The sequence below is a fragment of the Ammodytes marinus genome (genome assembly GCF_949987685.1).
Source record: "Ammodytes marinus genome assembly, chromosome: 4".
Taxonomy (NCBI): domain Eukaryota; kingdom Metazoa; phylum Chordata; class Actinopteri; order Uranoscopiformes; family Ammodytidae; genus Ammodytes; species Ammodytes marinus.
In genome coordinates, this window is record NC_137233.1 from 13,443,662 (window position 1) to 13,460,084 (window position 16,423).

Below are 16,423 nucleotides of genomic sequence, written 5' to 3' on the forward strand. Positions count from 1 at the left end.
ATACTACATTTTGCAAAACTACGAGTACATTAACAAAACAAGTTGTAGAAAACAAGATTCAGACATCACTTTTTGAATATCACCTGCACTCCACCTTAACTGTTGAAATTGCCTTCATTTCAGATGGTATGACCAAACAGTTTGTGCCCTTCAGAACACACTGTCCTGTACACACGGCCACATTAAAGCCATATAAAATCACTGTCTTTAGCACAGTAATTCTGCAGTTTAACTTACCTTTGGTTAGTTGGAAGAGTCGTGGCCAGAGCTGATGTAATCACCACCAATCAGGGAAAGTATCATGAAAAGCAAAATAAAAATGCATTAATATCAAGGGAGTGGTGATGTTTCAATTCAGTGTTAATCTTGACGATCAGGTTAATTTCCCCAAATGTGGGGAAAAGGGTGAAACAATATTAGCAGCCAGCCAATGTAGTTGGCACTACATAGCTGCTTCAGGGCTGTCATTTCTGCCTCCAAGGACCGCTTCACATGGACACACACACACACACGGTCCAAAGAGAAACGCTCAGTTGCAAACAAATATAAATAAATAAAAGTAATAGCAGTGGTGTTGTTTAATCAGCGGCCGGACTCACCACTGTGCGTTCACGAGAACGACCTGCAGTAAAACACCCAAACACACACACACGTCTTAACAGAACTGCGAGCGCGTGCAGCTCAGTTTCCAACACATGTAGGCCTTAATGTATCCGCGCTAATGTGCACTTAAGCAGCTTAACCAGTACATAGTATGAATTACGTTAACTTAGACTACTTTCAGTAACGGTAATACACCACGAGAGCCCCGCGTGCAAGTAACTCACCGTGCATTTACTCTCACTGTCCGGCAGCCTGTATAATGTATCTGGCCTTACCAGTAGCCTACACAGCATGCTAACACCGCGCAAATTATTAACCGTTCACTCTACTTGTCCGCTGGCAAAATGCAGTTAATTACTGACCAGTTAACAGCTAAACTATCACATTTTAATGCCACAGGAAGTTTTACACACAAGTGGTTTGAACAAATGGCCAACATTTTTCACAAAATCAGCTAAATTCATCGAAAATGATAAGCTAACCTTAAGGACACAGCATGACTTAACTAGCTGGTCCGGCTCAGTTTATCTAACTGACGTTAACCTTAAGACGAAAAACTGTAACCATTGCAGGCAGAAAATGTATTATCTGACAATTAACATTTGTAAAACATTACTTTGTCTCGATTAAACTTACCGTTTTGTTGGGGCGCCGTGACCGTGCGCGAGACGAGTGCGAGGAGAAAACATGGCGGCTTCACAGGAAAATTTTAGCTGAAAAAGACGTTGACGTAAACGTCCACGTCATGACGTTAGACAGGAAAACCTAATTGAAGCGCTTTCATTTGCATAAGAAAAGCAAGTCAATGTCAGGTCTATGTAGTACAGTACAATTTCAATTTGATGAAATCCACAAAAGTACATTGCCATCGCTAAAGCAGAAAACTGAGTCAGATTTATTCAAAACAGTGCGTTACTTCAACTTTTCAAAAATATACTTTTTAGAGTGAATGTTTGTGACAAGCAATTGGTTACTTCTAGAAGGAAAGCTCTACAGGGGTACACAAGTACATTTAAAAAAATAAGACATAAGAAAACACGGAAAATTAATTTAAGAGATAGTACAATTAAAAGTGAGAGCTGGCAGATAAATTGTTAAAATTCTTGAAAATAATTTGCATTTAAAAATTAAGAAAAAACAAGCAAAAAAATAAGTAACATACCAACAGAAAAATCTTCAGCTTTGATTTAAAAGAGCTGAAAGTTGCAGCAGACATCACGTTTTCTTTTGTTTCATTTGTGGTACATAAAAACTGAAAGCTGTTTCTGCATGGTTAGACTTGACTCTGGAGACTGACAATAGACCTGTCCCAGCCAACCCGATATAGGTCTGAAAGAATTGAAATGTCAGAAATGTATTTCGGTCCTAAGAAATGGAATTAAGACAATATATATTGATGTGACAGCATGAAGCAAAACAAACGTGTTTATAACTTTGCTTGTAAGAGCTACATTGCCCTGGCAGGGTTGGAATCCATCAATAGAATAAATAAAAAGGCTTACATTCAAATGATGACCATATAAACGAAAAGCGAAATAATTTTGGCTGAAGTTAAAAAGAGTTGGGACCAGAGAGAGACATACATTGCAAGATAGACAGAAAAAAGGGAATTTGGAGGGAAAAAATCCTCTTCTTAAGTGTGCCAACTCCCCTTGGAGAGTAGTCAGGTGCTGGTGGGGTGGAGGATGCTAATCACCCTGAACTGTGACTCTGCCTCTCACGGCTTTCCCACACTCTGTCTATTGACAGCGCTCCCACTCAACAATAGACATGTGCCTTGTTAAATGCTAATGCATCCCCACACAAGCAGCTCCCAGCTCTGCCCTGAGGGCGAAGTTTGCTGTTTACACACTTTGCTGTTTACACAGAGCAAGAGAAATAAACACAAATATTTTGACTGAGGATTTTGACTGAGGATGTAAACTAACAAGACAACTAACTGTATTTAGATGCACATTTTATAATTACTTGCACCTTTAAAATAACCTACTTTAAATTCCGCTCTTCAGCATTATAAGCAGTATGATGTTATATATTTGTGTCTGTAGTTGGTAAAACACAAGAACATTTTCACTTTGCTCACTACTATACATAGTAAAACCATAGACATTGAAAATATGGAGCGGTCTCTTAATTTTTTTCCAGAGCTGTAGATGGTTTATATGAGGTTTGATCATTTGATACAGTTGTCTTTAAATCAAAATGTAATTTAAAACAAACAAAATACAACAGACTTCTTAATTTATATTTTCACAGAGAGCAATTCAAAAATTTGAAAAATATAGGAGGAGAAAAATGTCTTCAAATGTAGATGATGTCAGGTTAAGTGAGTAAAAAACATAAACATTTAAAATCCCTTAGAAGCCTAAAGAACCCCCTCCCCTCTGCACAGACGTCTTTGTCTGGTCTGCCTCTATTGTCCCTCTGGGGCTCTGTGAGTGAGGTTTCCATGCTTTCCCACACTCCGTCCATTCACTGCTCTCAAGAACAAAAGAAGTGTGTCTGGTTGCACATCACATTAATTATGGAGTCAGTTTACGAGTTTTGTCTCACTGCCCGTGGATGGGAATTCCTCTCATCAAGACTCGTCACTACCAGGCTTTTGTATAATGTCTGCAAGGAATGCAGACATGCTAAGGATTAATGAACATTCAGAAGCCTTTTTCCCCCCTCTCCTTTACATTAAAATATTCCCCTGCATTCCTCACTGTTTATTTTTTATAGGGAGGAAAAAAAGGAAGTCTATTCCTTAATACGGTGCTGTTATGGTCCAATAACACTGTGAATTTGATTTCAAGGCTGATTTGTAATTGATGCAATCAACTTTATTCATACCATGATAACCATCATCTTCCAGTTGTTAATAAGGAGGTTTGTGTTGTATGTAAAAAAACATCTTAAAAAAACAAAACAGGTTTATTTAATCCAGGATGAACTTAATGAGATGACCCCCTATAGCAGTTTCAGCAACATTCTAGATCCAGTAAGTTAAAAAGATGACAGGTTAACTTTATTTAAAACAGAATATTTGTATGATTACTTTTGATGAAAATGCAATGTGTTTTCATCATCATTAATCTCAGAAGTGTGTGATGGGATGATCAGCGTGTGCTCAGTCAAAATCATTGATCCCAGCATCAGCCCTGCTCACTCTGCAGGGTCACCACTTTCCCAGATTCACACAGAGATCAGTGAGCCTCTCTCCATCACCTCCCCCCCCCCCCGTCCTCCACCTGTTCCCCTGGGACCTAACCATTATCCCCCAGCAATAACAGCATGCACGCTGCTACATCCCCCATTGTCTTCCTGATGCCTCTGATTGGCTGAGAGTGTGAGAAACTCTGTTCAGACCAAGACCCACACATTCATATGGAGATGTGGGACTATAAATAGGAGGGATGAAGCCAGCAGAGATCAGATTCTCCTGACAGAGACCACTACAGCACAGAGATCCAGACATGGCACCTACCATCACTGCAGCAATGACCAATTCTCAGGAGCATCTGACTCTGACCCACAAGGTAAATTTAAGATCCAAGAAGCCTTAATCCTTTATAAAATATTGTCATTTTTTAATAATAACACTTTACCATGAGTAAGATTATTAATTACTTTTTTCTTCTTTCTGCAGCTCAGAAAGCCTCTGGTGGAGAAGTTACGCAGAGAGCGAATCAACAGCAGCATTGAGCAGCTCAAGTCTCTCCTTGGTCCAGAGTTCCTCAAACAGCAGCCAGACTCCAAGTTGGAGAAAGCAGACATCCTGGAGATGACAGTTTGTGTCCTGAGACGACTGCAGCTGCAGCAGCATCAAGCTGTGGACTCAGCAGCTGTCCACCAGGGTTACTCCAGGTGTGTCCAGGAGGTGAAACACTTCATGTCCAAGGAGCAAGTGAAGACACAGTCCCAGAAAGGCATGCTGAACCACTTCGACAGGCTGCAGTCTTCCTTTGATAAAGACCTGGGAGAGGTCGACTTCTCTCCTCTGAGCTCCACAGTCCAGACCAGCAACATCAAAGACAAGAGTCTAGTCAACAACTCCGTCTGGAGGCCGTGGTAGACACTATAGGACTTACAATAGTTTTGCTCAGAGACAGAGACACTCCTGTCTGTTCTTTAATGAGCAATTGTGCATGTGCTCCTGGAATTTTACCCTCATCTTATGGTAGTCTTATGTTGAAGAGTTAATGCATATATTACTGCAAAATGTTACTTTTACTACCTTTTATTAATGTCAGTCTGTGTTTCTGTGATATTTGCAGGTTTGCTACTATATCTTTTTTTTAAAGATGTCATTTTGTTCTTGATTGAGATGTTACTCTGTGAAGTAAAAAGTATTTTTCCTAATGGGAATGTCTATATAGTGTCTGTGACACTGACAACGATGCATTCACATTACGTTCTCTCCATTTAGGAGAGACAGTTAATCATGTTGAACATGTATCAAATGTATATGTGATATTCACATATTCATAATGTTTATTGAAATGTCCCTTCTGGTACATCTTTAAATGTGCCAATTGTCTGCATTTATGGCAGATTGATTTTGTGTATGAAAAACAATTCATCAAGACAAATGTGCTCATGTATGACTCTGTGAGTGACAGCACGCATACCTTCAATGAAGGGCTTGTTATTTGAAACAATGAATGTATCTCTTCAAACCAAGTGATGCGCATTAAAACAATCACAAAAAACAACAACAAAAGTTTGCCTGTCTCATGTCATTTTATCAGCCACTCATGTACACTAGTGGATATAAAGCACCAAAACTAAATCTGCTCTACATTTAAAAAACGGGAGATAATATGGCAAGAATGTATGAGCAGCTGATGGATGAAGAATACAAATATCTCAGTTAAATCACATTTTGGCAAAACTGAACACTCCTCACATGTTAATGTAACTCTTGCTGTGAGCGTATGGTTTACATCAAATCTACATGTAATCAATGGAAAAGATGGCTTTAAGTAAGGGAACAAAACAAAATTGTGTCTCTCAGGAAGCTGTCGGGCCTTCACAAGCCTCCGGAACTTCAGGACGGTGCCATGTCCCTGTAATCACGCTGACTGGTGGGGTGAACTCTGTTCTCATAAAACATACCGCCTCATTGGATGTTTTGATAGACAGCTTCAGTGGAAAGCTGTCAGTCAGCCTCCCTTCTGTGTTAAACTGGGCTAAGATCTGATAAATGCAAAGGCCAAAGTGTGCTATTATGATTCACATGATTTCATACGCATCATACCAGTCATTGAACTGGCATCTAAATTCATTACATTTCTTTACTCTTTTTTTTCTGTTAATGTGTCACCTGCCTATTCATGTCTAATGGTTGCAGTTTACAGAATCTGTCACGGAGCAGGCAGTGCTGCTGTTCATGGCATTTAGAAAGAGTTCATATATATCTCTCACTGACATCCTAGACATCTTATGACTTACTATGCTGTATATTATTTTTACTTGTATTATTTTCTATTTCTTTTTGCATCTGTTTTCTATCTATCATAACTATTATTTATTACTATCATCAATGTTTTGTTTGTATGTTGCCTGATGCTGAAAGGGGGAGGGAGGGATAGAAAAGTAAGCATTTTAACTTTGCTTTTCTTGAGGACAATTTTGAGAACTTGTTATGTCTATTGTCTATGCTCAATCAAACATATTTTGAAAAAAGCGTTCATTTCACTTAAGAAAGTTACAATTTAAAAAATACCCCAAATTGCAATTTTCTGTCTTGTTTATGAAAACTATACTTATTAAGTTCTGAATATATATTTATTTTCTGTTTTGTTCTTTTTACTTTCATGAGTGTTGATGGCATTTTCCCTGAAACTGATTCAAATCTAGTGACACGACAAGATTTAAATCTCTCATATATTTATTTTCTTGAAATCTGATAAAACTCCAAAACAAATTTCAATCCACTTTGGATGTATACAAATAAACAACAACATAAAGTTATGATGACAACAAAATATGCATACATGGCATACAAAAAACAATAACAAATCCCTTTCCAGAAGAAAGGTTGGTGTTTAAGAAAATTAATTATGCCTTGAAACAAGGCAGTAAGACACTGTTTGCAAACTGTAATCACACGATGTCAGCCTACAGTATTTTAGAAGGCAGAATGGCTTAATATTGCTGTCAGGCTTAACATGTTAAGCATATTTTACTGCATTTAATAAAAAATAAAACATTATGGTCGCAAATATTAAAACATCAACAACCAAATAAAATCCCCGCATAGTTAAGAGACCAAATTAGCTTCTGTGGCCAAACAACTACAACCAGGAGATTCATAAATCCCTCAAATAGCAGCATAACATGCTTCAACAACATAGCTACTGACTTTTCTTCTCAGTCAGTGAAAATGACACCAAATGAGGAAATGCAAATAATACATTTCTCTACAATCAGCAGATTTTCAACACACATCGTTGGAACTGGCGTCACTTAAGTCTTTAGTTGACAAACCACTAAACTGCAATTTTTACATTGCAGTTTCAGTGATTTCGTATAGTCCATTCCTCATCAGCGTTAAAAGCACAGTGGAGCCAAGTCATCCTCTGCATCAGGAAACAGGCGTAAAATGTCCCTTGAATATTTGGAGTAGCCGGTGTGCGACAACAGGGCTTTCCTCAGGGTGAAGAGGGACTTTGTTTTCTCCAGGAGGTCTGACACAGGGATCCCATTCTGCAGGTGTTCTTCAATCAGAGCCTTCAGCTTCTCCATGCCAGTGCAGCATTTCCTCTCCAACATATTGAGTTTACACCTGAGAGAAAGAAAGTCATGACTTTTATTAATATGTTCATCAGTTTAGTAAAATTAATAAAATATTTTTTTCTTAAAGAAAAAAAATTGCTAGTAGACTTGATCAAGAAATATAAATGAAGCGTTGGCTTACCTAAAGAGCTGCTCCTTCACGCTGTCTTGAAGAACGAGGTCTGCGTAGAGAGCCATTTCAAGCTTTTTCGTCTGGTGGTGGTGGTGAGTGCTGCTGTTGTCTGCCAAGGTTCAGAGGAGGTCTCTGTTGACATGTGCATCACCACACTGCTTTTATGCTGCAGATCCTGCGCTCTCCTTGTGTTTGAGCCAATGGGGAGTCTCAGAGCTTAGTACAATGGGGTGAATTTAATGCCTGTCACAGAGAACAGGTGGGATGCTTTATCTGTATGCCATACGCCACTGGGGTCAGTGGGAAAGTGTTTCTCCTGAAGTGGACACGGTCAAAATCTTCCCACCGACCTGGACACTGATTACGATTTGGTTTTTATATTACCCTAATCTAGGAATGTGAAATGAAAATATAACCGCATATACCATTACAATTAGTTAGACTAAACAACATGGCATCAACAAAAACTCTCATGAAATGGAAATGAGATACATAACATGGACAAATATCCTCTCTTACATATTGATGAGTATTAAAAACACTGCACTGTACAATACTTTAAGAGGTACTGCCATGATCTCTTTCTTTCTATTATACGATGAATGGATGGTGCACTCTCTTCTACAATGTTTTTTTATTGACAAAAAAACATTAAATTCACCCCGATGATATATATATCATCGGGGTGAATATATATATATATATATATATATATATATATATATATATATATATATATATATATATATATATATATATATATATATATATATATATATATATATATATATATATATAACTAAACACATTCTTTAAAAAAGTGTTTCAAAGTGTTTCAAAGTGATATGTTCTGCCTCTCTGTGCCCCAGCAGCGAGTTACAGCCAAACCAGATGGCTTGTCTGTAAAGTGGCTTTCTGCCTGAGAACCGTCCCGAGGCTTTGTGAGAGCAGACACACTTCTATTGTGTGTGCAGCTGAGCAGGCTGCATACAGAAGTGTGGGAAGCCGTGTGTCGCTGTGGCTCCCAGCTCCAGAGAGAGAGGAGGGCGTGTGACCGGGGCACGTTCGGCCTTGTGCAGGGGGCTGTGGGAGCCCGAGAGGAAACCTGAGCCCAGACACAAACCGCAGATAGACACACAGACAGATGGAGAGGAGATAACTGGGGAGGTTAACCCACCTCAAAACCTAGTAATCAGCTTTTGGTTGTCTTAGTGATATCAAAGAGAATAATGAACAAAAACAATAAAAACCTCTCTCTGAAAGTGCATGACAAAGGATTAAAGTAAAAAACAACAGAAAAAAAACATACCTGTCAGTGAGCGTATTACAGTACTTCTGCCTATGATTCTGCTTGGAAAAATGAAGATCATACAAATAACTATTTTAACAGAATTTGAGATGTAGGCCTATTTGTTTCATTGTATTGAACTTTTCTGTCAGTCATGTAAAATGTACATTCTTGAAAGAAAACTCTGGCTTTATGAGACTCATGCCACCTAAATGCACTATAAACCAAAAGCATAACCAACAAACCAAACAAACGACACAATTTCCCTTGGATGAATAAATTATCTATCTACCTATCCATCTCTATGGAGTCTACCTCCCCCACCCCACACACACACACACACACACACACACACACACACACACACACACACACACAAAACACACACACACACACATACACACACACACACACACACACACACACACACACACACACACACACACACACACACACACACATAATTAGAGCAGCAGGCAGGCAATAGAGACGGCTAATGAGGTGGTGGTATGAGTGGTAGAGTAAAATAGATTATTATGTAATTATATTACTGACTGAAATTACTTTACTCATATAGCTATATTGGTTAAGTGTGCGTGTGTGTGTGTGTCTGGGGTGAGGGAGGGTGTGAGGGGGGTAATATAGTTGAGCTGCTACATGTTAGAAAAACGTTTTTTTTTTTTATATTTAGCTGTGCAAACATTATGTAATTGTTCACATTTCACTTTCTGTCCTTCTGATGAAACTCTGTTAGCTTTGGGTTGATGGTGACAGATTAATACACCAATAATCCACTGGTTATTGCAAATTCTCATTAAGATGGTTAATTGGAAATACTAGTGAGGCTATTTGTCATACTAACTTTATCTTATTTAAATAACTGAATAACAGTAACAAGGAATGTATCATAGTGCATAATATAGTGCATAAATAAATATGCAATATGTAAATGCAAGCAGTGAGATGCAGCGTGCAGAGTGGAATATTTATTTTAAATGCATGAAAAGGTAAAAGAGTTGAGAAAAATGCATGATGCAAATAACACAGGAACACATCATTTGCAAATATATTTGTTGTTTGTTTATTTGAAAGAGGCACAATGAGCCACATATACAGTATCTTTTTAAACTCTGAAGATAGATCAGAGCAACATCTTGAAGATTTTTCCAAGAAAAACAGACAGTTTTCTTTATAAAAGACCAACATGTTTGAGAAGGGACTAAGACTTAGACATTGCTAATATTGTTAAACACAAATAAAAAATTGCTATTAATAAACAAAAGCAAAAAATTATATCTGACCTTAAAACAGATCAGAATGTTTGTATCACATAGTGATAAACATGAATGTTAATTAACAACGTCAAACATAAAAGTCACTGGAAAATTGTGACAATGTGATATTAATCAAACCTTTTAAGGAACAGATCTTTTTAGTAATCTTAAGTAAGGGACACCATTTCCATAAAAAGGAAAGATTAAAATTATAAATTCTGATCAATAGGTAAAACATTTCACCATTGTATGACCAATACATTATAAAAGATAATTGTGACATTGTCACATTAAGCAAACTTTTTTGAAAAAAAGAATAAATATTTGGATCTTACAATAGATCAGTTTTGAGTTATCAGAGAGATTCAAATCCATAAAAAGGATGGGTAAATATTTAGATCCTAATGATCAACACAAATAAAAAGATAACAAATGTTACCATAGTATATAGTACCAATACATGAAGTACAGTGAGTATAATAATAATTGCTGATACAATCAGATTTGATTCATGCAACATGCATGACAAGATATCTCTTTCTTAATATGAAAGGAAATGTGATTTTTTTTTAACAAAAGAAATCACATAAACATAAAACAGTTCTCTGTTCATACAGAGGTACAAGTCGATAAAACCTCAAATAATTAAGTCCTGTAATCATTGACCAATATGGTCATCTTTGTTTGTCTGGAGGTAACATCTGAAGTTATCTACCACGGCCTCCAGAGGGCGCTGTTGACTGGACTCTTGTCTTTGGGGATGCTGGTGTGGACTTTGGAGCTCAGAGGAGAGACATCAGCTTTTCTCAGGTCAGGCTTGTTGAAATGGTTCATCAGTCTTTTCTGCTGTTGATTCTGCTGTTGCAGCTGTGTCAGAACACAAACTGTCTTCTCCAGGATGTCTGCTTTCTCCAACTTGGAGTCTGGCTGCTGTTTGAGGAACTCTGGACCAAGGAGAGACTTGAGCTGCTCAATGCTGCTGTTGATTCGCTCTCTGCGTAACTTCTCCACCAGAGGCTTTCTGAGCTGCAGAAAGAAGAAAAAAGTCATTAATAATCTTATTCTGGAGTACAGTCATAGCATTAACAAGATCATCTCTCATCAAGAATAAAATCTTCTTGAATCTTCAATTTACCTTGTGAGTCAGATGCTCCTGAGAATTGGTCATTGCTGCAGTGATTGTAGGTGCCATGTCTGGATGTCTGTGTTGTAGTGGTCTCTGTCAGGAGAATCTGATCTCTGCTGGCTTCATCCCTCCTATTTATAGTCCCACATCTCCATATGAATGTGTGGGTCTTGGTCTGAACAGAGTTTCTCACACTCTCAGCCAATCAGAGAGCTCGGTGAGACAAGGGATGTGGAGCAGCAACCCACTGAAAGCGGTTATATTGCTTTAGGGACAATGGTTAGATCTCAGGGGAACAGGTGGAGGACTGGGGGGGCTAATGGAGAGAGAGTCACTGATCTCTGGGAACGTGGTGACCTCATAGAGAGAGCAGAACTACAGCCTGATGCTGAGATCAATGAATTAACTGAGCACACACTCATCACCCCCTCTCACACACACATACACTTACACACACACATACACACACACACACACACACACACACACACACACACACACACACACACACACACACACACACACACACACACACACACACACACACACACACACACACACACACACGTTGAAATGTAATAACTAAATAAATGACTAAATAAATACATTCTAGCCTACTTTTTTTCTGGTGATTGTATTGAGCCAAAACCTGATATAGCAAGGGAATTAATTAATTAATTAATTAATTAATTAATTAATTAATGTATTTATTTATTTATATATTTTTTTATACAGACAGACAGACAGACAGACAGACAGACAGACAGACAGACAGACAGACAGACAGACAGACAGACAGACAGACAGACAGATAGATAGATAGATAGATAGATAGATAGATAGATAGATAGATAGATAGATAGATAGATAGATAGATAGATAGATAGATAGATAGATAGATAGATAGATAGATAGATAGATAGATAGATAGATAGATGATAGCCTACTTATATTCATTTAGAACTTGATATCTATTAAATTTTGCTGAATCAAAATGGCACACATATAGTAAACTCAGGACAATAATCATGCTGCTGTGCAGATGTCAAAGTGTCTTTTGACACGTGTCTTGTTGTCCGTGTGAGTAACAAGTTGAGCTCAGTTTCCCACACTGACTCCCTGTATGGTGTGGTCAATGAACCACAAAGGGACTTCAGTGACAGATGCTGCTGGCTGTGTTGTTATAGAAACAGAGCCTGACATCACCAACCATCTGGACTCCAGATTCTGGAGGGAAACAACCCCATTGGCCGGCTCTGACAATAGCTTATGTAGGCTACATTTATATTGGTAAATTATGTTTGAAATAGTTTTACTTCAATTAGGCTATTTAAGATTGCATACTATTTGTCTCCAGTCACTGTCATACATTTAAGAAATCTAGTCATAAACATAGGCTACCTCATTACTGACCATAAATTGGATTGGAATTTCAGCTCTTCACATGAGGGTGGGAAGTTTCCTGAGGGGCAGCTGTTTCCTGAAGTGTGCCAAATCCCTTAGGAGGAGAATGACTTTGCTACTGGTGGGATGAATGTCTTTCAAGTGTAGGCCTATTCTCCAGAGCTTTTCCACACTTCGTCCATTAGGCTACCAGAAAACGGCATGTGCCCTGCCTCGACAAATTGACTCTTTGAAGACCCTGTGATCAAGCAGTTTGTGGCGCTAGGATGGGACGGCTGGGGCCCCCTTAAAAGGCCATTGGACAAAAAAAAAGTGAATAGGCTACTTTGTTAAAACGAGAAAAAGAAAACTAGTTTCATTAGGCTACATTTTGCACACGAAAACCATTATAATTATAAAATGCTGCTTATGCAGGCTACTGAGTCGGAGTGTGAAAATAAGGGCCGAACGTCTCATTATGAGATCCAGCAGGTCATAATTAATGTGACAGGAAGTTGAATCGAAATTCAGCCACTTAAAACGTAAACCTAGCACCTTAACGGTTAACGCATGTTGGTTCAGTGCATCGGCTCAGCTCCTCCATCAGCCATCACCACAAGACTGGAACTGCTTCTCCCTGCTGGGTCTCCTTCCATCATATCGGTGAGTTTTGGATTAACATAAAAACGCAAGTCCGTTAATGGATTGGACAAACGTGACCATAACCACAGGTGCATGGACTGGAAGAGATTCCAATAGCCCACCGTCTTTGTTCACCACCATCCCTTGTCCCTCCAAGACTCTGTGAATAATTGTTAACTAAAACTTAAGTTTTTTATTATAACTAACTAATTTTACTGTCCTCCTATGCTGTAACATTTTTATTAATGTGTCTGTCTGTTTGGGACTGCTGTCAAAATGTCGCCATTGATTAGGGTAGGCTACGTTTGAGTTGTTCAGTAGACGTTAATTCTATTTTAGCTAGGCCTACTCTTTATGTTGTAAAAGGCTTTGATGTCTAGCTAAATCATCTTTTTCACTGTTCAAAAGCGATCTAGTGTATGAACTGTGTGCAGTAGGCTAGTTAGCCTAGTGTTTGGTTTCAACTGGCTGCTATGTGCCATATAATCTAGGCTACCTTTAGCTAACTGTATGCAGTGGGCCTAGTTTTTTGTTTCAGCTGCCCACCAGTAGACCTAGTTGGGAGGTCAGTTAGTGCAGCACAAGTTGAAACACTAGATGCACAGAAAAGTGCAAGAGGAAACGTTGTCAATTTGAAATATTGACAATTGTAAGAAGACAACACATTAACGGCTAAGGTTGACCCAGTGCAGTCTGTCAGCCCACCTCCTCCAGCCCCACTTCTAGATCTGCTGCTCTCTGTTGGGTCTCCTTCCACCCTACTGGTGAGTTTTGGATTGACAACCTAAACAAGTCTAAAGTCTAAAACTAGACGGACTTGCTTTAGGTTGTTAAACCTGCTTTTATTTTACATTGTGCATCTGTTTGGGACTGCTGCCAAAATGTCGCTGTATGTGGTGTTGAAAAATGGATACAGCTCTTACAGTCTTGTGTTCTAATTTCGGAAGAAGTTGTTCAGTAATGTTTGTTATATTTTGCTCTCGATGTCTAGCTTTAACTATAGCCTACTCTAAGCATGTGAACGGCTGGTAATAGTTAGTTTTTTATTTCAGCTCTCTGCTGTTAAGTTGTGTAAGTTGTTCTTCAAGGTGTAGTCAGTGTTTCTGGAGAACACTTGATGTCAAAAGAATTTTTTTTCAAAATCAGTGACGATCTGCTACCTGTCTCTGTGTGTGCGCTAAAAAAAAATCAGTGTTACTACCCAGCCTAGGCCCTATAAAAGCGCATGTTGCTAGCTGCGGTCGGCCCCCTTTGTTTAGTCCTATACATACATACTTTGTTTACACACTGGTTTACAGATCCTAGGCTGTGTGAATTAACACCAGGTTTCTTTTTCAGACAGGTAGCAGATTGTGAGGAACTATTCACAGATTTTGACAAAAAGGGATTTTGACAACAAGCATTCTCCAAAATTGCTGACCTACACCTTTAATGCTTTTAAAGGCTTTGATACCTATCTTTAGCTATACATATTTATCAGTATGAAATATCATCTTAGCATATGAACTGTTTCAGCTGTCAGAAACAGCTGTTTTTGCTGTTCAAAACCCATCTATCATAATGTGCACACCAGCTATATAGTGCAGCACCAGGTGAAACGTTTGTGGCAACGGAAAGTGCAAGAAGTAAGGAAACTTAATTAAGTTTAAATGTTGACATACGTAAAAAAGGCAATACTTCAACTGTTACCTGCCAATTTTGGTCCAGTGCATTCTATCATCCCAGCTCCTCCATCCCCCAAATTTTTTATCTACGCTGGGTTTCCTTCCACTTGTACTGGTACTTGTATTAACCCATTGATGACTATGGCAATCTAGGATGCATGTCCTTAATGCCTGAGGGTTTTCTGAAAAAATAGTACGAATTGTCAAGTCTACCAAAACCTTAATATCTAAGCCTGTGTAGCTCATAGAAACATGAAATAAAATACATTTAAAAGTTAAGGTTCACAGGTTTTATTTAAATGCTCCCTTAGCGCTTACAAACCAACACATATTTCTAAAAATCGTCAAAATTAGATGAATTAGAAAATTATTAAATATTGTTAATAAATAGATGCAATGTGTTGTGTGATTTTCGTCAGTAGTCTATAGTAGACCTTGATTCTGCGCACCAAACGCCACTAACTGTTCCGTCGCCGACATAGCCGGCGTATTTTTTTTATTATTTTGTTTTATTTTTTTATTTTTTATTTTTTTGATTGAAGTGATTTTCGGCAAACCACACAACTTTTGGGTGGTCACGTGGTCTTAAAAAAATCAACAAAACCCACCTCATGTGTATTTGAACCAATGACAGTGCATTCTATGCTGGGAATGCCATGAACATTAGATAAAGTAATAATGCTGCGCGATGCAGCATCAGGCAGGAGAGCCAATGTGGCATCGCGCAGCAGCCGTCATCAATGGGTTAACAACCTAAAGCAAGTCAAATAAAGTTTTATTTTGCTTCAATACCAAAGGCCGGAGAACCGCGATTGATGGGGCAAGTTCCACAAACCAAAACCGAAGAGAGAAACCATAACAGGACTGAAAGGAATTATCCAAGACAGTTCACCTACGGCCCTCCTCCCTTCATGTTTCAATGGTGAGTTACTGTTAGATAAATCTTTACTTTTTATTTCTTAATTATTTGTCCTCTTATGCTGTAAAATAAGTTGGGTTTTTACATTGCAGACGTTTTAGACAGCTGTGAATGGGCAAAGAGTGTGTTCATCTCTGAGGTATGTTGATGGTTGTCACAGCCCGGCTCAAGGGAATGACAATGAGGAAACCACACAAGAGATTAAGTTTAACCAAATAATAATTTATTTAAACAAAGTTTAAAGTAAGATACTAAGTGGTGCGTGAATGTCAGTAATCAGTAATGGGTGCTGTGTCTGTGAAGAGTGTAATGTATGTGCAAAGCAAAGCAAACCTAACTAAACTAAGCAAAGCAGAGCAAACCAAAACCAAAGCAAAGCCAAACAAACCATAGGAAGGGAGAGACAAGTGGCTGATTCCTGCAGCTTATATAGCTCAGGAGATCAGCCAGCATGGGTGTTTGTAATTAGCGATCATCTCCTGGAAGCCTTCCAATCAGGAGGTGCCAGGAGCTGTCACACCCCCCTCCATAGAAACGAGGTTCAACACGTAACCTGCAAAACAACAGTTAGATACGTGCAACATATTTACATTACCAAACAAACAAAACAAGCCTAAGACACAATTTAT

The 16,423-nt window shown here is 38.5% G+C and overlaps 1 protein-coding gene and 2 pseudogenes across 3 annotated transcripts in view; 1 reads left to right on the plus strand and 2 right to left on the minus strand.

Annotated features, from left to right (window-relative positions):
- LOC307249006 (transcription factor HES-5-like) overlaps positions 1 to 16,423 on the minus strand; it is a gene marked incomplete at both ends in the record, with an annotated part of 40,783 nt that overhangs the window by 14,044 nt on the left and 10,316 nt on the right. The window lies entirely within an intron of this gene.
- On the plus strand, positions 4,002 to 4,660 carry LOC307249023 (transcription factor HES-5-like; annotated as a pseudogene). The gene is made up of 2 exons: positions 4,002 to 4,124; positions 4,235 to 4,660. The product of its transcript is annotated as a transcription factor HES-5-like (transcript).
- Positions 10,772 to 11,312, minus strand: LOC307249618 (annotated as a pseudogene). The gene is made up of 2 exons: positions 11,196 to 11,312; positions 10,772 to 11,086 (listed from the first exon to the last, which is right to left on the minus strand). The product of its transcript is annotated as an uncharacterized misc_RNA (transcript).